Source organism: Podarcis tiliguerta, assembly GCF_965153285.1.
Source record: "Podarcis tiliguerta genome assembly, chromosome: 13".
NCBI classification, from domain to species: Eukaryota; Metazoa; Chordata; class Lepidosauria; order Squamata; family Lacertidae; genus Podarcis; species Podarcis tiliguerta.
In genome coordinates, this window is record NC_139546.1 from 43204861 (window position 1) to 43219658 (window position 14798).

General features: G+C 47.9%; 1 protein-coding gene across 1 annotated transcript in view; it reads right to left on the reverse strand.

The window, feature by feature from the left end:
- Positions 1 to 748: 748 nt before the first annotated feature.
- The window catches only part of LOC310663057 (G-protein coupled receptor 4-like), a 303619-nt gene continuing 289569 nt past the window's right edge, over positions 749 to 14798 (reverse strand). Inside the window, exon 3 of the mRNA XM_083410625.1 lies at positions 749 to 869. The gene's annotated coding sequence lies outside the window, so the exon portion shown is untranslated. The remainder of the gene's footprint in view (positions 870 to 14798) is intronic.

Sequence of the window (14798 nt, forward strand, 5' to 3'; positions counted from 1 at the left end):
TCTGGTAAAGGATTCTGGGGGGCGTGGCCCTGTCCGAAGCCTAAGGAGGTGAGGGCCTAAGGCACGCCCCCTAATGGTGACCCCGGGGGAGTTCCTAGGACTTCCCCTACTGGTGGTTAACCCTTCAAGCGGACGGACTGAAGTTGGATATAGTCGGTTAGGGTCAATGCCTAAGCCAATACCGCTCATCACCTGTAACCAATAAAAGTTGTAGCCTCGTTTAGCCCATTAACCTTAATAATTGTGTCATGTGTCATTATTTCCACTGGGGGGGGGCAGGAACTCGCCACGCAAAGTGTTTTAAATTGAGACAAAGCCCTTTTGCGGCTGGGAGCGCCAGCACATACAAAATAGCTAGCTGCTCCTGAAAAATGCTTTAAATCTTTTTAAATCTCTTTACCACCAAGCGACTTCCTGCTTAAATGTTTTTAACGTAAATCACTTGGCGTGTAATGTGCTTAGACCGGGCGATGGCTGATTCGTAAATCTGAAAGCCACATACATCAAAAACTTCCACGGTGTTTCCTGGCTCCTTATTCCTCATTCCTTTCAGTAGACTTAGACCCCACTTGCATAGCCCACAAATGTCCCAGAAAAGCCGGAACACCCCATGTTATGTACTGAAGTTCTCACCCTGGGCCAGCAGGGGGATACTATAGATAGTTTTCACTCAGGTCCACATATGCAAATAAGGAATTGAAAGTGAGGTTCAGTGATTGGATAGTTACAGAAAATTGTTACTGTTGCTTTGTAGTTGAGCTCTATATTAAGCAGGTTGGCTGAACCCTTCAGCCAAGTTCTGTTCTGGCCTGTGAATAAACAAGAGCTGTCTGAAGAATTGCTGTGTCGTCTGATATGTTTACCCACAACTTAACACCCCATGTTGTTCGTGAGAGAACAGCGGCCATTTCGGGAGCCACGATCTCGCGCAATTTTGTGCCTCTGTCCCCCTCCAAAAAAAGAGAAAGCCACAATCTTGTGCAGTGCCCCATAATATGCATTTTCGAGTGACATGCTCCCCGCCCCTCAGAAAGACACTTTTTTCAGTGGAAAATTGCAGCGCGAAATCGCGTTTGATCGTGGCTCCCCAAATGGCCGCCATGCTCTCGTGAGGGAAAAAAAATGGGAACATGGCATCCAGGAAGATGGTGTCCTGGATTTTGCTTTTGTGGTGTTGGAAGATATGCAGTATGATGCCATTTGAAACACTTGTGACTTCTCCCAAAGAATCCTGGGAACTATAGTTTGTTCGAGGTGCTGAAAGTTGTTAAGAGACTCCTATTGCCCTCAATTCCCAAAGTGGTTTAGCAAACAATCCCTCTTCTGAGGGGATTCTGGGAACTGCAGCTATAGGGAGAAAATAGGGAGGTCTCCTAACAACTCTCAGTTGCACCCTTAACAAACTACAGTTCTCAGAATTCTTTGGGGGGAAGCCATGACTTTTTAAAGTGGCATGATAACTGCTTTAGATGTATAATCTGAATAGCGCCCTAGTAAGAAACTTTACTGGGATGCGGGTGGCGCTGTGGGTAAAACCTCAGTGCCTAGGACTTGCCGATCGTATGGTCGGAGGTTCGAATCCCCGCGGCGGGGTGAGCTCCCATCGTTCGGTCCCAGCTCCTGCCCACCTAGCAGTTCGAAAGCACCCCTAAGTGCAAGTAGATAAATAGGGACCGCTTTATAGCGGGAAGGTAATGGCGTTTCCATGCGTTGCGCTGGTGCTGGCTCGCCAGAGCAGCTTCGTCACGTTGGCCACGTGACCCGGAAGAGTCTCTGGACAGCGCTGGCTCCCAGCCTCTTAAGCGAGATGAGCACGCAACCCCAGAGTAGGTCACGACTGGCCCATACGGGCAGGGGTACCTTTACCTTTACCTTTAAGAAACTTGCCTCTGCCTCCCCATCCCAATTCAGCTATCTCATACCACACTGTCCTCTTAAGATACACCAGCATTCTCTAGTCAGAATGCTTGTTTTCATAAAATATGCTTTAACGCATGATGACCCCAGGCCACATTTATGAATCAGGAACTAATAGTTTCTACAGGAACCCACCTCCCAATACACTTCGGGTCCCCAGAATTGTGTCTGGCCCTATGGAGGTGTGTCTGGCAGATTTAATATATATATTTCACTATATGCTGAAGACATACCTGTTCTCACTGTGATCTTTCACGCCCGAGAACTATGTGTATCTCAGACCTACCCTAGTCTCCTGGTTGTAAATTGCATTTAATGGGTTTTAATAGTTTTACGTTGTTGAAACCTGCCCTGAGACCTGATGGAGAAGGGTGAGTAAGAAATGTAATTGAGGATGATGGCGATAATAAATAATAATTGACGTCTATTAAGAAGCGCATGTCTTACACAGAGGAATTCCAGCCACGTAGAAAATTGTTCACTGAAAAGATGGATTTGTGTTTTATTGTACATCATTTTAATTTTTGTTAAGCTGTTTGGGGATTTTGAAGTGTTATTTCCCTATATTGTATAAATGTTTCCAAGAAATAAATCGGTAAAATATTGTAAATCGGTAAAGTTGTTGCTGCTGTTTTAGGTCTCTCTTATTCATAAACATTAGTGTTACTGCTGTTTTTATTTGTCTTTTTTCATTTTGGAGCAGGTCATATTTGAATTAAGCTTCTAAATCACGCATAGGCAAACTCGGCCCTCCAGATGTTTTGGGACTACAACTCCCATCACCCCTAGCTAACAGGACCAGTGGTCAGGGATGATGGGAGTTGTAGTCCCAAAACATCTGGAGGGCTGAGTTTGCCTGTGCCTGTTCTAAATGTTGTGTTGTTGCTTTTACTTGAGTGTTGATTGTAAACTGCCTTAGTTTTTTCAAAAGATTTAAAAGAAATGTTAAGGTGGGGTAGATTTTTAAATTTATTTGTAAAGCAGATGATCTGACTCCACCATATTTTCAAGCACTTCCTAGGACAGGAGAGGAGAAGATGACAATGGATGCCAACCCCATTATATGACCAGATCTGAGGAGTCCAATCTCAAAAATAAATAAATCTAAGTTTGTTGGGTGGGGGCATGGCTTCCTTCTATGCTCTGAGACTTTTGCAATGCAACCCCAGCATTGGTTTCTAAAGACCTCTCCAGGTTTCATGGTGATCTGTGCTCATGATGGCATTGGGGCATTTGCCCATCCCTAATTTTATTTTAGTTTATTTTTATTTATTAAATTTGTATACCACCCTTCGCCCAAAGATCTCGGGGCCGTTCACAACACAGAAACACAAAATAAAGCCACAAAATGCAGTGCAAGTGTGCTTAGTTAGGACTGCAGCTCTTGAAATAGGAACTGGCCACTGCTTGAGGGGGCTGTAAACCTCACCAGACACGCAGCATCTGAGTCATATCCAAAATTCCCACCATCAAAGGACCGTGATTCATCATGCTGGGCCCTGAGGAGACGGGCAGACATGTGCTATCTAATGATTAGCCTGGTCACCTTTTAGGCAGCTTCTCCCTCTCACCAATGACGGATGCTAAAACGGCAGCCCAGAGTGTCCTGCTTTGGACATAAATCTCATTCCATCCTGAGAGAGGCCTGTTCTGAATGGGGATGATTAGAAGTACATGGTGGTGGTTGTGCGGGTGGCGTCTGGAGCAGCGGTTTTAAAAACAATCACAAAGTTTTTGTCCATTTAGGTGGGGGGAGGGCCTTTTTTCAGTATGAGGGCCACCGTCCCTCAGGGGCAACCTTTGCGGTGGGACATGCCAGGCATCAGCATGCAGGGAGCAACCAGTGCCCATCTTACTTTTGTACAATAAGCAAAATTTCAGCTACGCAGAAGTCAAAGGTCCTGCTCTCACAGTGGTCAACCAGATAATCTTTAGAAGACATCTGAAGACAGCCTTGTATAGGGAAGCCTTTTGTAATGTTCTGTTATGTTTTTATATACCGTATTTTTCGCCCTATAGGACGCACTTTTCCCCCTCCAAAAATGAAGGGGAAATCTGGGTGCGTCCTATGGGGCGAATGCAGGCTTTCGCTGAAGCTTGGAGAGCGAGAGGGGTCGGTGCGCGCCGACCCCTCTCGCTCTCCAGGCTTCAGGAAGCTATCAGCAAGCCTGGGGAGCCCGCGGGAGTTCCCGCAGGGCTCCCTAGGCTGCGGATAGCAGCCTGCTGCTCGGAGCGTGGGGCGCGCTGAAGCAGAGCGTCCCGTGCTTCGGGCAGACATCAGGCAGCCCCACAAGCTCGGGGGACAGCGGGGAGGCGCAGCGCTGCCATCCCGCTGTTCCCTGACCTGGTTTGGATTCCCCGACCTGGTTTGGGGGGGGGGGGATAAAGGGGAAAAAAAATTCCTTTATTTCCCCCCCAAAAAACTAGGTGCGTCCAATGGGACGAAAAATACGGTATGTTGGAAGACATCTAAAGTGGCTGGGGCAACCCAGTCAGATGGGTGGGGTACAAATTATTATTATTATTATTACTATTATTATTATTATGCACATGGGAAGCCCGCAAGCAGGACCTGAGGATGGCAGCATACATCTTAAGTTCAAGTTATCCACATTGACACATCTGTTTGTGGTGTTTTTAAAGTCCCCGTGAAAACCCACCAGCATTTTAGCTGCCCGTTTCTCCTAAGATAGTTTTCTACACACTGTCTTGCAAAACAATTATCCCAAATATAATGCAGAGTTGTATGGCCTCCTCACTAATATATGCTTGTTTATGCGGACTTTATCCTAGTAAAAGTTGTGGAACTTCCTTTCCACAGAGGTGCCTCATTATACAGCTTTCTTTGAATGCTGAAGACACATTTCTTTACTTTGGCTTTTGACACTTGAGGTATATATTTAGCACCCGCCTAATTTCTGTGATTGTTTCAACTTGTCTTTAACATTGTTTTAATTGTTGTAACTCGCCCTAGGACCTCAGGGTGAGAGGCAAGCATTGTTGTTGTTGTTGTTGTTGTTGTTGTTGTTGTTGTACCCCACACATCTGACTGGGCTGCCACAGCGATATTAAAATGCAGTTTTTGTCACACATTACTTGACTGGAGAAATTTTGAGAAGTGCGCATTTCAAAGGCTGGTGGTGTTTTGGTTCATATATTGTTTCAGGAAGTGCAAATCTCTTAGGTTCACTTTTAAATAAGAATTGTATTGAATTTCTCCTCCACCTTTACCCCCCACAACCAGCCAACGGGCACATCCAGGTGTAGTTGTTCCGAATTTTCGCCTTTCCCGCATGGGAGCCAACCCATGGCTCACCCCTCCTCCATCTTCCTGGAGTTAATTGCCAGCCAGACCTCATGATGACTAGAAAGCTGATAATGATTTGTGGAGACTCCTACACGCCTGGCTGGTCCAGCTCCTCAGGGCAGGAGGCCGTCTTGAAGGAAGCATGTGCTGCTCAGCACATCCTGCAGACTCAGCCAGGGAGCACTTATCCTGCCGCTACAGATAATTCTCCCAAGCAGCTCCAGGCGGAATCTTTTCATGCCACGGCAATGGCCTAAGCAAGCATCGCTTCCAGCTTCCCACGCATGGATCTCCCTTAGGGCAGTGCTTCCCGAGGCATTTTGAATCCCCAAGTTGCGCTGCTAAGCTTGTGCCGCCTTCTACCTTGCCCACCCTGCCCTGACCCATAAAGGCAGGGGAGAAATCCAATTCAGGTTGCGTTTAAAGACGTCACCTACCTAATTCACACTTTTGGAAATGGTGCCTAGACTGAAACAAAGCCATCCCCCCTGAATTCACACTAATTCCAAATTTTGCAGTACGGTTCTCTGTAGGTTAAACCACAGAGCCTAGGACTTGCCGATCAGAAGGTTGGCAGTTCGAATCCCCACGACGAGGTGAGCTCCCATTGCTCGGTCCCTGCTCCTGCCAACCTAGCAGTTTGAAAGCACGTCAAAGTGCAAGTAGATAATTAGGTATCGCTCCGGCAGGAAGGTAAACAGCGTTTCCGTGCGCTGCTCTGGTTCGCCAGAAGCGGCTTAGTCATGCTGGCCACTTGACCCGGAAGCTGTACGCCGGCTCCCTCGGCCAATAAAGCGAGATGTGCGCCGCAACCCCAGAGTCAGTCACGACTGGTCAGGGGTCTCTTTACCTTTACCTTCTCTGGGCGAGTAATGTATATGCTAGGTAGAAGTTTGCCCATAAATGAATGCGTGAGTGAAAATAACCTGTGCAAATGCATTGGTGCAAATGACAGTGCCCTGGAGGCTGTTGTCCTCTTCTGAGTTGGCATCTGCCTGTCTCCAGAGACAATGGAGTGCACCTCCAGGGGTGACGTCAAACCGCTGCATTAGCAGCATCAAAGCAATCTTCCTGGGGCCACAGGAGCCAGCTCCTAGGAGCTGAGGTCCCTTTGCCCCCTCCCATAAAATATCTGAGCCCCCCCTCCCCCACGTTGATGGGCATTGCCATTCAAATTGTGTGTGTCCGCCGTGTCTTGTGAGATAGTATGTGGGACGGAGCTTGCCTGCCCCCCCCAATTTTATTCAAGTTGGCACCCCTACCCAGGGCACTGAGACCTGCGGGGTATAGGGCAGTATATAAATTCAATAAATATACATAAAAATGAAGGGCCTGGGCTGCTCAGGCGACAAGACCCTCCATCTCTTTTTTTTAAAAAAATAATATTTATTGAATATTTTATAATTATGAAAAGAAAGACAATAAAGAAAAACAATACATAAATTCAACAAACAATACATCAACAATAAAAAGAATACAATACAACAACACGGCATAAAGAAAACAAAAACATTTAAACACACATCCAAATTTTATATCTATATCTTTCATTTGCTTATTTTCCCGACTTCCTCACACCTCCCTTTTTTGTATTCTAGTTCAAATTGCTAGTTCAACAAATCCTTTCCCTCTTCTTCAATTTTTATTCTATAATTTATCCTAACACATTTTAACTTTGAGTTTTCCACTTTATCCCATTAACAATTAATATTCATATAATTCTTAATAGCACTTCTGCTAAAACCTTATAATTTCATTCCAATATTCTTCTAACATTCATTAATTTTGCATTATTTCTGTAAATATACTTTGAATTTTTTCCAGTCTTCCTCCATCGCAAGACCCTCCATCTCAGCCTTGCCGATGTGGTCCAGAGGAAAGCAGAGCAAGACATTTGGCACTATCTTGACTTCAGGAGTTGCCGGAAGGAGGCGACAAGGGACCATCCAACCATCTTAGGGACTCCACTCTGGATTTGTGTAGGATTTACTCCTTGGCCTTTCCACACACCCACACCCCTCCTTCCGAAGATATGTCACAAGGCAGTGGAAGATTGGAACCAGAGTTTTCCTTCTCTTCAGGCATGTCCGTTTTGGGGGCCTAACCCAGCAACTTCAATCTTAAAAAAAGCTTGACAAGTTCAATCCTAAAAATGCCCTCATGCACGTTCACTTCATCAAATCTGGCCCACGGCTAGATGGACTACCTTCCAAGTTGATGAGGCTCATCAACACTCACTTCTGTCTACAGCATAGGCAGAAACCGCCTTCTTGACTGTTAATAATAATAATAATAATAATAATAATAATATTTATACCCCACCCATCTGGCTGGGTTTCCCCAGCCACTCTGGGCAGCTTACAGCATATATAAATACAGTGGTACCTTGGGTTAAGTACTTAATTCGTTCCAGAGGTCCGTTTTTAACCTGAAACTGTTCTTAACCTGAAGCACCACCTTAGCTAATGGGGTCTCCTGCTGCCGCCCTGCCGCCGGAGCACGATTTCTGTTCTCATCTTGAAGCAAAGTTCTTAACCCGAGGTACTATTTCTGGCTTAGCGGAGTCTGTAACCTGAAGCGTATGTAACCTGAGGGACCACTGTACATAGTAAAACACCAAGAATTAAAAACTTCCCAATGTGGGGCTGCCTTTAGATGTCTTCTAAAAGTTGTGTAGTTCTTTATCTCCCCAGGGAGGGCGCCACTACTGAGAAGGCCCCGTGCCTGCTTCTGGCCCTCTTCCTGTTGGATTCACTATTGGTCTTCTCCGCCTGTCTTTGCATGGAAGGGAAGTCCATAACTCACTGAGGGTTTGAGACCCATTGGCTACCCTCACCTGGTTTAGCTGGCCAGTCCAAGCAGTTTCCTTTGTGTGGCTGTTGTCGCATGCTGACAGCTTCTAGGAGCAACAGCTGAGAGCTGAGTGCAAGGTGGGCACCAAAGGTGGGCAAACTACCCCAGAAGGAGCACAATGTGCCCCCATCAGAAGTACTACCCCTACCCTAACATACACCCCAGTGCTGAAGCAATAATCAGCAACCAGACAACTCATCTTCTGTAGGTCTACTGCTGTCTACCAACTCCACCTGGTATGCAGGCTGAGACCCTACCTGCCCGCGGACTGTCTCGCCAGAGTGGTGCATGCTCTGGTTATCTCCCGCTTGGACTACTGCAATGCGCTCTACGTGGGGCTACCTTTGAAGGTGACTCGGAAACTACAACTAATCCAGAATGCGGCAGCTAGACTGGTGACTGGGGGCAGCCGCCGAGACCACATAACACCGGTCTTGAAAGACCTACATTGGCTCCCAGTACGTTTCCGAGCACAATTCAAAGTGCTGGTGTTGACCTTTAAAGCCCTAAACGGCCTCGGCCCAGTATACCTGAAGGAGCGCCTCCACCCCCATCGTTCTGCCTGGACGCTGAGGTCCAGCGCCGAGGGCCTTCTGGCGGTTGCCTCATTCCGAGAAGCAAAGCTACAGGGAACCAGGCAGAGGGCCTTCTCGGTAGTGGCGCCCGCCCTGTGGAACGCCCTCCCATTAGATGTCAAAGCGATAAATAACTACCTGACATTTAGAAGACATCTTAAGGCAGCCCTGTTCAGGGAAGTTTTTAATCTGTGATATTTTACTGTATTTTTTGTTTCTATGGAAGCTGCCCAGAGTGGCTGGGGAGGCCCGGCCAGATGGGCGGAGTACAAATAATAAATTATTATTATTATTATTATTATTATTATTATTATTATTATGATGTGATATTGTGTGCTGGAGCAGAAGACCGTCTTGTCCTTTGCCCCAGCCAGCAGCATTGTCTTGGGCTATGCCTGTTCCTTCTCCTGGGCTTTCAGATGAGCCTCCCTTTTCCTTTTTCCTGTGATGCTTTTTCTTTTTTCCAGAATTCTCCTGGACTGGACTGATTTAGGCTTAGGCCAGAGCATTCTGGAATCCTGGTCCGGATCAATAAATGGATCTATCATAGACGTTACATTTAGTTTGCTAAGGATTCTGAGAGCTCCGTTTCCCCCAGAGTGTGATGGCCTGGGACTCGGAACCAGTGGAGTCTCAGTCTGCACTGGATCCTTTGCCTCAGGCATCATCTGAACCAAGTCTGTGGCCTGAGCCTGAAGAGTCCCAGTCTGCACAGGTTCCCCCGCAACAAACACCAGCTGGGCCGAGTCAGGGGCCTGAGCCTGCCCTGGTCCCTGATGCGGGGATTACCTCATTGCCTTCAGCTGGGCCATCACTTATAGCTGCACCACTACTCAATAGGAGTATAGCATCTAGATCAAGGGAAGTAATAGTGCCACTGTATTCTGCTCTGGTCAGACCTCACCTGGAGTACTGTGTCCAGTTCTGGGCACCACAGTTCAAGAAGGACACTGACAAACTGGAACGTGTCCAGAGGAGGGCAACCAAAATGGTCAAAGGCCTGGAAACGATGCCTTATGAGGAACGGCTAAGGGAGCTGGGCATGTTTAGCCTGGAGAAGAGGAGGTTAAGGGGTGATATGATAGCCATGTTCAAACATATAAAAGGATGTCACATAGAGGAGGGAGAAAGGTTGTTTTCTGCTGCTCCAGAGAAGCGGACACGGAGCAATGGATCCAAACAACAAGAAAGAAGATTCCACCTAAACATTAGGAAGAACTTCCTGACAGTAAGAGCTGTTCGACAGTGGAATTTGCTGCCAAGGAGTGTGGTGGAGTCTCCTTCTTTGGAGGTCTTTAAGCAGAGGCTTGACAACCATATGTCAGGAGTGCTCTGATGGTGTTTCCTGCTTGGCAGGGGGTTGGACTCGATGGCCCTTGTGGTCTCTTCCAACTCTATGATTCTATGATTCTCCCGGTTTGGTCAGGGGAGGCTGAGGCGGCCTATGGGTCTAGTAACCCACCGACATCTCCCAAGCTGCAGAGACTATGGTCTGAGAGAAGGAGAGACCTGAGTACTCGCAGGAGGAGTGCTCGCCTCTGGGCGAAACCGGGAGGTGAGTCACCGGGGGATCAGGACCGGCTGTTACCCTGACAATAATAAAAGGCTGTCAGACCCTGCCGCGGGTTGCGGGAGCAACATTGCTGTATGCCAGACCCTGTCTGAGATCCTGTACCTGTCCTTGCCTGGTTTCCTGCCTTGAGCCTGTTGGACTGACTCGTAGCGGAACCGATGGATTCTGGACCGGACCTGGACCGCAGTTCTTGGGTTACCCCCAGGCCCAGCACACAGAGAATGACAATTCTCAGAGAGGCTTAACCATCAATTCCTCTTCCCAGGTCTTCCCATAGGCATCTGCTTGGTCACTGGGAGAACATAGGAACCGAGTCAGACCTTTCTAACTCAGTATTGTGGACACTGATTGGCAGCTGCTCTCCATGGATTCAGCCAAGGGATATTCCCTACCTGGAGATGCCTGGGATTGAACCTGGGACTTCCTGCATGCAAGGCAGATGCTCAACCACTGAGCTACTACGGTCCTTCTCCCAGAACGGGGGTGCTGGACTAGATACGCTCTGCTTATGTTCTTATGACTTGTTGGTTCACCTAATAAGGGCATCGTCGTAATATGGATTTCGGAATTTTTCTTATGGGCCAACACAGCTTTACTATTTGTGTTCCTAGGGTCCAAGACTGATGTTAGGTGACTGTCTACACCCCAATGCAGCATTCAACATTGGTTTTTTGGGGGGGAGGGGGGTGAACAGGATTGCAAGGGGTTAAGAGCTGGCAGGAAACTTTCCTCCTGCGAACGCCCTTAAGTCGTCTTAAGATCCAGTCTGACGTTCATTAAGAACAAAGGAAACACAGCAGGGACAAAGCACGATAGAGTAAGACAAATTTTATTGGTGATAATAAATAAATAAATAAAATAAATAAATAAATAAATAAATAAATAAATACAGAAGTGTTCAGAGCCACACAGGGCCCAACCCGTCTGAATAATTTAACAAATGCAAAATTAAAAACATTTAACAACAGCACAAAAATAAGATATCCTCTCCCACTGTGGACAAGTCTTAGAATAGTTTCCAGGCTAAGTCAGGGGAAACCAGATTTGGGACATCTGAAAGATGCGGAGGACAACAAGGGATTAAAAGGCAAATTAGCAGCTGGGGGAAGGGAAACGGCTTATGGGGTTTCCCTTTGGCTCCAGCCTTGGAGGGTGAGGGGAGGTCACAGTGGAAACTGGCAATTTTCAGTGACTTAAACTTAAGTCACTGCCATGTGAAGAGCAAGGACAGCTTTGGGTTTATTGTCTCCCCCACCAAGGAGTATTTTTTTTATAGTGTCCTTTGAAAAGGAGGAATCCTTCATACTTTTCTACCCAATGGAAAGGAGTTTGGGATCTCTGTTGCTTTTCATTCTCATTGCAGGAGAAAAGCAGAGAGAAACAGCAATACCACCCCCAAATGATAAGACAATGATTTTGTTGCAGAAACTAATGTGGGTGTGAGCGTCTGCTGTTTGCAAAGGTCAGTGGGAAGACCCCTGAGTATCTGTTCAATTTGGGGTGAATTTTGGCAGCTCAGAGAGTTTCCATCCCCACAATTTGTTTCAGCTCAGTTCGGAGGATACAGACATATCAATGAAAACACAGTGAACATCACCGAAACAACAGTATCATGGACTCACACAGCGGCCAACTACAAAATTACATACAACCCACGACTCCTCCCTGGCCTCCGCAAAAGGAACCCAAACCAACACGTGGATTAAATTCCCCTGAGTTTACAAAGTTCTGACTGAGAATTTTGGATTGAGTTATGCACATACACGGACCTGAGAATCTGAAATGACTCACGTTTAGCTGTGGGGATCATTTCCACGCAAATACACAACTTTTGAGGATTTCTCCCCAGATAACCTTTCTACTGAAAATCCAGCACATCATGGTATCTGGAACTGCTTGGCCATTCTAGTTGGGTTTGCTCTCATGGCAACCCTGCCGGAGATCTTTCCTTTCCCCCCGTTTCTGATTAAAATCAGTGATCAACCGTTATCAACGTTGAGCTTTAATGACTTGCCCGAGGCCTCGCAGTAAACCTAGGCCAACTTTCTCCTGCTTCATGCCCTCTGGGTGTTGCTAGACTCCAATGCCAAGCAGCCCCAGCCAGATAGCCAATGGTCAGGGATAGTGGGAGTGAAGGAGGTTGGCCTAGGTAGTCCCTAGCCAAGAACCACGCTGCTTTCTTAGGTGGTCAAAGATACAGGCCATCTTCCTTCCAGAGTTTCTCTTGTTTGCTGCCATCTATTGTCCAACATTCCACCAGGAGATATTGTCTGACCAAGAAGACCCAATGGTCCAATCCAAGATGGTAGAAGAAAATGGCTGACTGGTTAGAGGATTCAGTTCAGTGTCTAATTACAACAGCTCTGGCTCAGACATATGTTTTGAACGTCTCCTTCCTGAGGCAGTCGTCGCATTGCTGCTGCCAGCGGCTGTCCATCCTGTTGCCCAAACTCTGAACACGGCGCACCTTCCGTTTGGAAAACTGGCCTTTGCGTTTCTCAGCCATCCTCTGCTCCGACTGAGCCTCTTTGTTCTTCTTCTCCTCGGCCAAACGGCAGATCCGGACGGCGCCTTCCAGGCTGAGCCCGTCCTCTTGGAGGAGCTGCTGCCTGGCGAGGCCGTCTCGGCAACCCAGCACGACTTGATCCCGCACCAGGGACTCCCGCTGGGCCCCGAAGTTGCAAAAACGGCACTTGCGTTGCAGGTCGGCCAGGAAATCCTCCAGCGACTCGTGGGGCTCCTGGAAGCGGGTGCGGAAGAGGAAGCGCTCGTAGGCCTCGCTGCGACGTGGCACGCAGTGTCTTTCGAAGCGGGCCAGCACCACCTCAAAGTCTTCTTCTTCCGCCGGGTCCAGCTGGAAGGAGTTGTAGACCTGCAAGGCCTCTGGCCCGGCCACCGTCAAGAAGAGGGCCACTTTTTGGTCGCTGGGCCACTGCGCCGCGCCCGTCGCTTTCATGTAGAGGAGGAAACGTTGCTTGAAGAGCGGCCATGTCTCTTCCAAGTCCCCGTTCATCTTAAGGTCTTCAGGAGGCACCAACAAAGCCATTTGGAGATGGAGAGATGCTACGTTAGAGAGATGCGTTGCTGCCGGTATATCGCTGGAGGTTATGTCCAATGTAAGGAGGCTGCTGTTGCACTGCTTTGCACACCAGCATCAAGCTCCTATTTGTACCTCCTGCCGGGTGCGAAGTGATGAATCACGGGGCAATCATGCAGGGCAGGCAGCGACTCGCCGCCTTGGTTCTCATCCCAGCTTTGTCACTCCAGGGCAGGAGTTGATGAGACTGAATGTACCCATCTGGGAAAGGAAGGGACTCACCAAACAAAGCTTTACATGAGCCGCCGCTTAAGGGCCATTAGATGACAGCTCTCCACCGCCACATTCTCCAACTTCTGCCTGGGGCTGCAGCAGGATTCCCAAGGATAACCCTGTGCATGGGGCCTCCTGAGTCAGCAATATTTGCTGGTTGCACACAGCGATGGGCTTAGGGACCTGAGCTGCGTACATATTTCAATGTGTTTAATGCATTTAATGTATTTAATGCTGAACTGTTTTTAACACTTGATTGGGAGCCGCCCAGAGTGGCTGGGGAAACTCAGCCAGATGGGTGGGGTATAAATAAATTATTGTTATTATTATTATTATTATTATTATTATTATTATTATATTTAAAGCATATGGCTTCCCCCAGAAAATTCTGGGAGCTGTAGTTTACCTATCACCGAGCTACAGTGACCGGCACACTTAACAAACTACAGTACCCAGAATTCTTATGGGCTTTAAATATATGGCGTCTATGCAGCCTTAGGTGATCCCCCGGGGCAGGAGCATTAGCGGTGCATAAATGCAACAGTAAAAAAGGATTCATACAAACAGTTCATCTTCACTCGTAAAAGCTGGGAACCGTGTCCTGCTGGGTTAACGATGTCTTCTTCTTAATGCGCGGGGAAATTGGCAGCATCGGCGTCTGTTGAACAAGCTGGGTGTGGGCGTACATGTGGGTGGGTGGATGAGAGAGAGAACCCTTGCAATCAGATCTATGCATGCAGACTTAATCTCTTGTGTGGCAATAATAAATCATGAATGCACCAGAATCACAACGTGGGCTCTAAATATAAGTGAAAAATAAAAGATGTTCCAAAGTGAGAGCTTTTCAGCGGAAAAGGACTCCCTTGGAAGCAGTGGCGTAGCGTGGGGGGTGCAGGGGGGGCCGGCCGCACCGGGCGCAGCATCTGGGGGTTAGGGTTAGGGGGCGCGAATCCACGGGTTAGGGGGCGCGAATCCACGGGTTAGGGGGCACAAATCCACGGGTTAGGGGGCACAAATCCACGGGTTAGGGGGCGCAAATCCACGGGTTAGGGGGCGCAAATTACTTGCCTTGCCCCGGGTGCTGACAACCCACGCTATGCCACTGCTCGGAAGGTGGCGGATTCTCCTTCCTTGGAGGTTTTTAAGTTGGGTGGCCACCTGTCACGGATGCTATAGCTCAGATTCCTGCATTGCAGGGGGTTGGACTAGATCAGGGGTCGGCAAAGTTTTTGTGGCTTGGGCCAGTTCACGGTTCCGCAGACG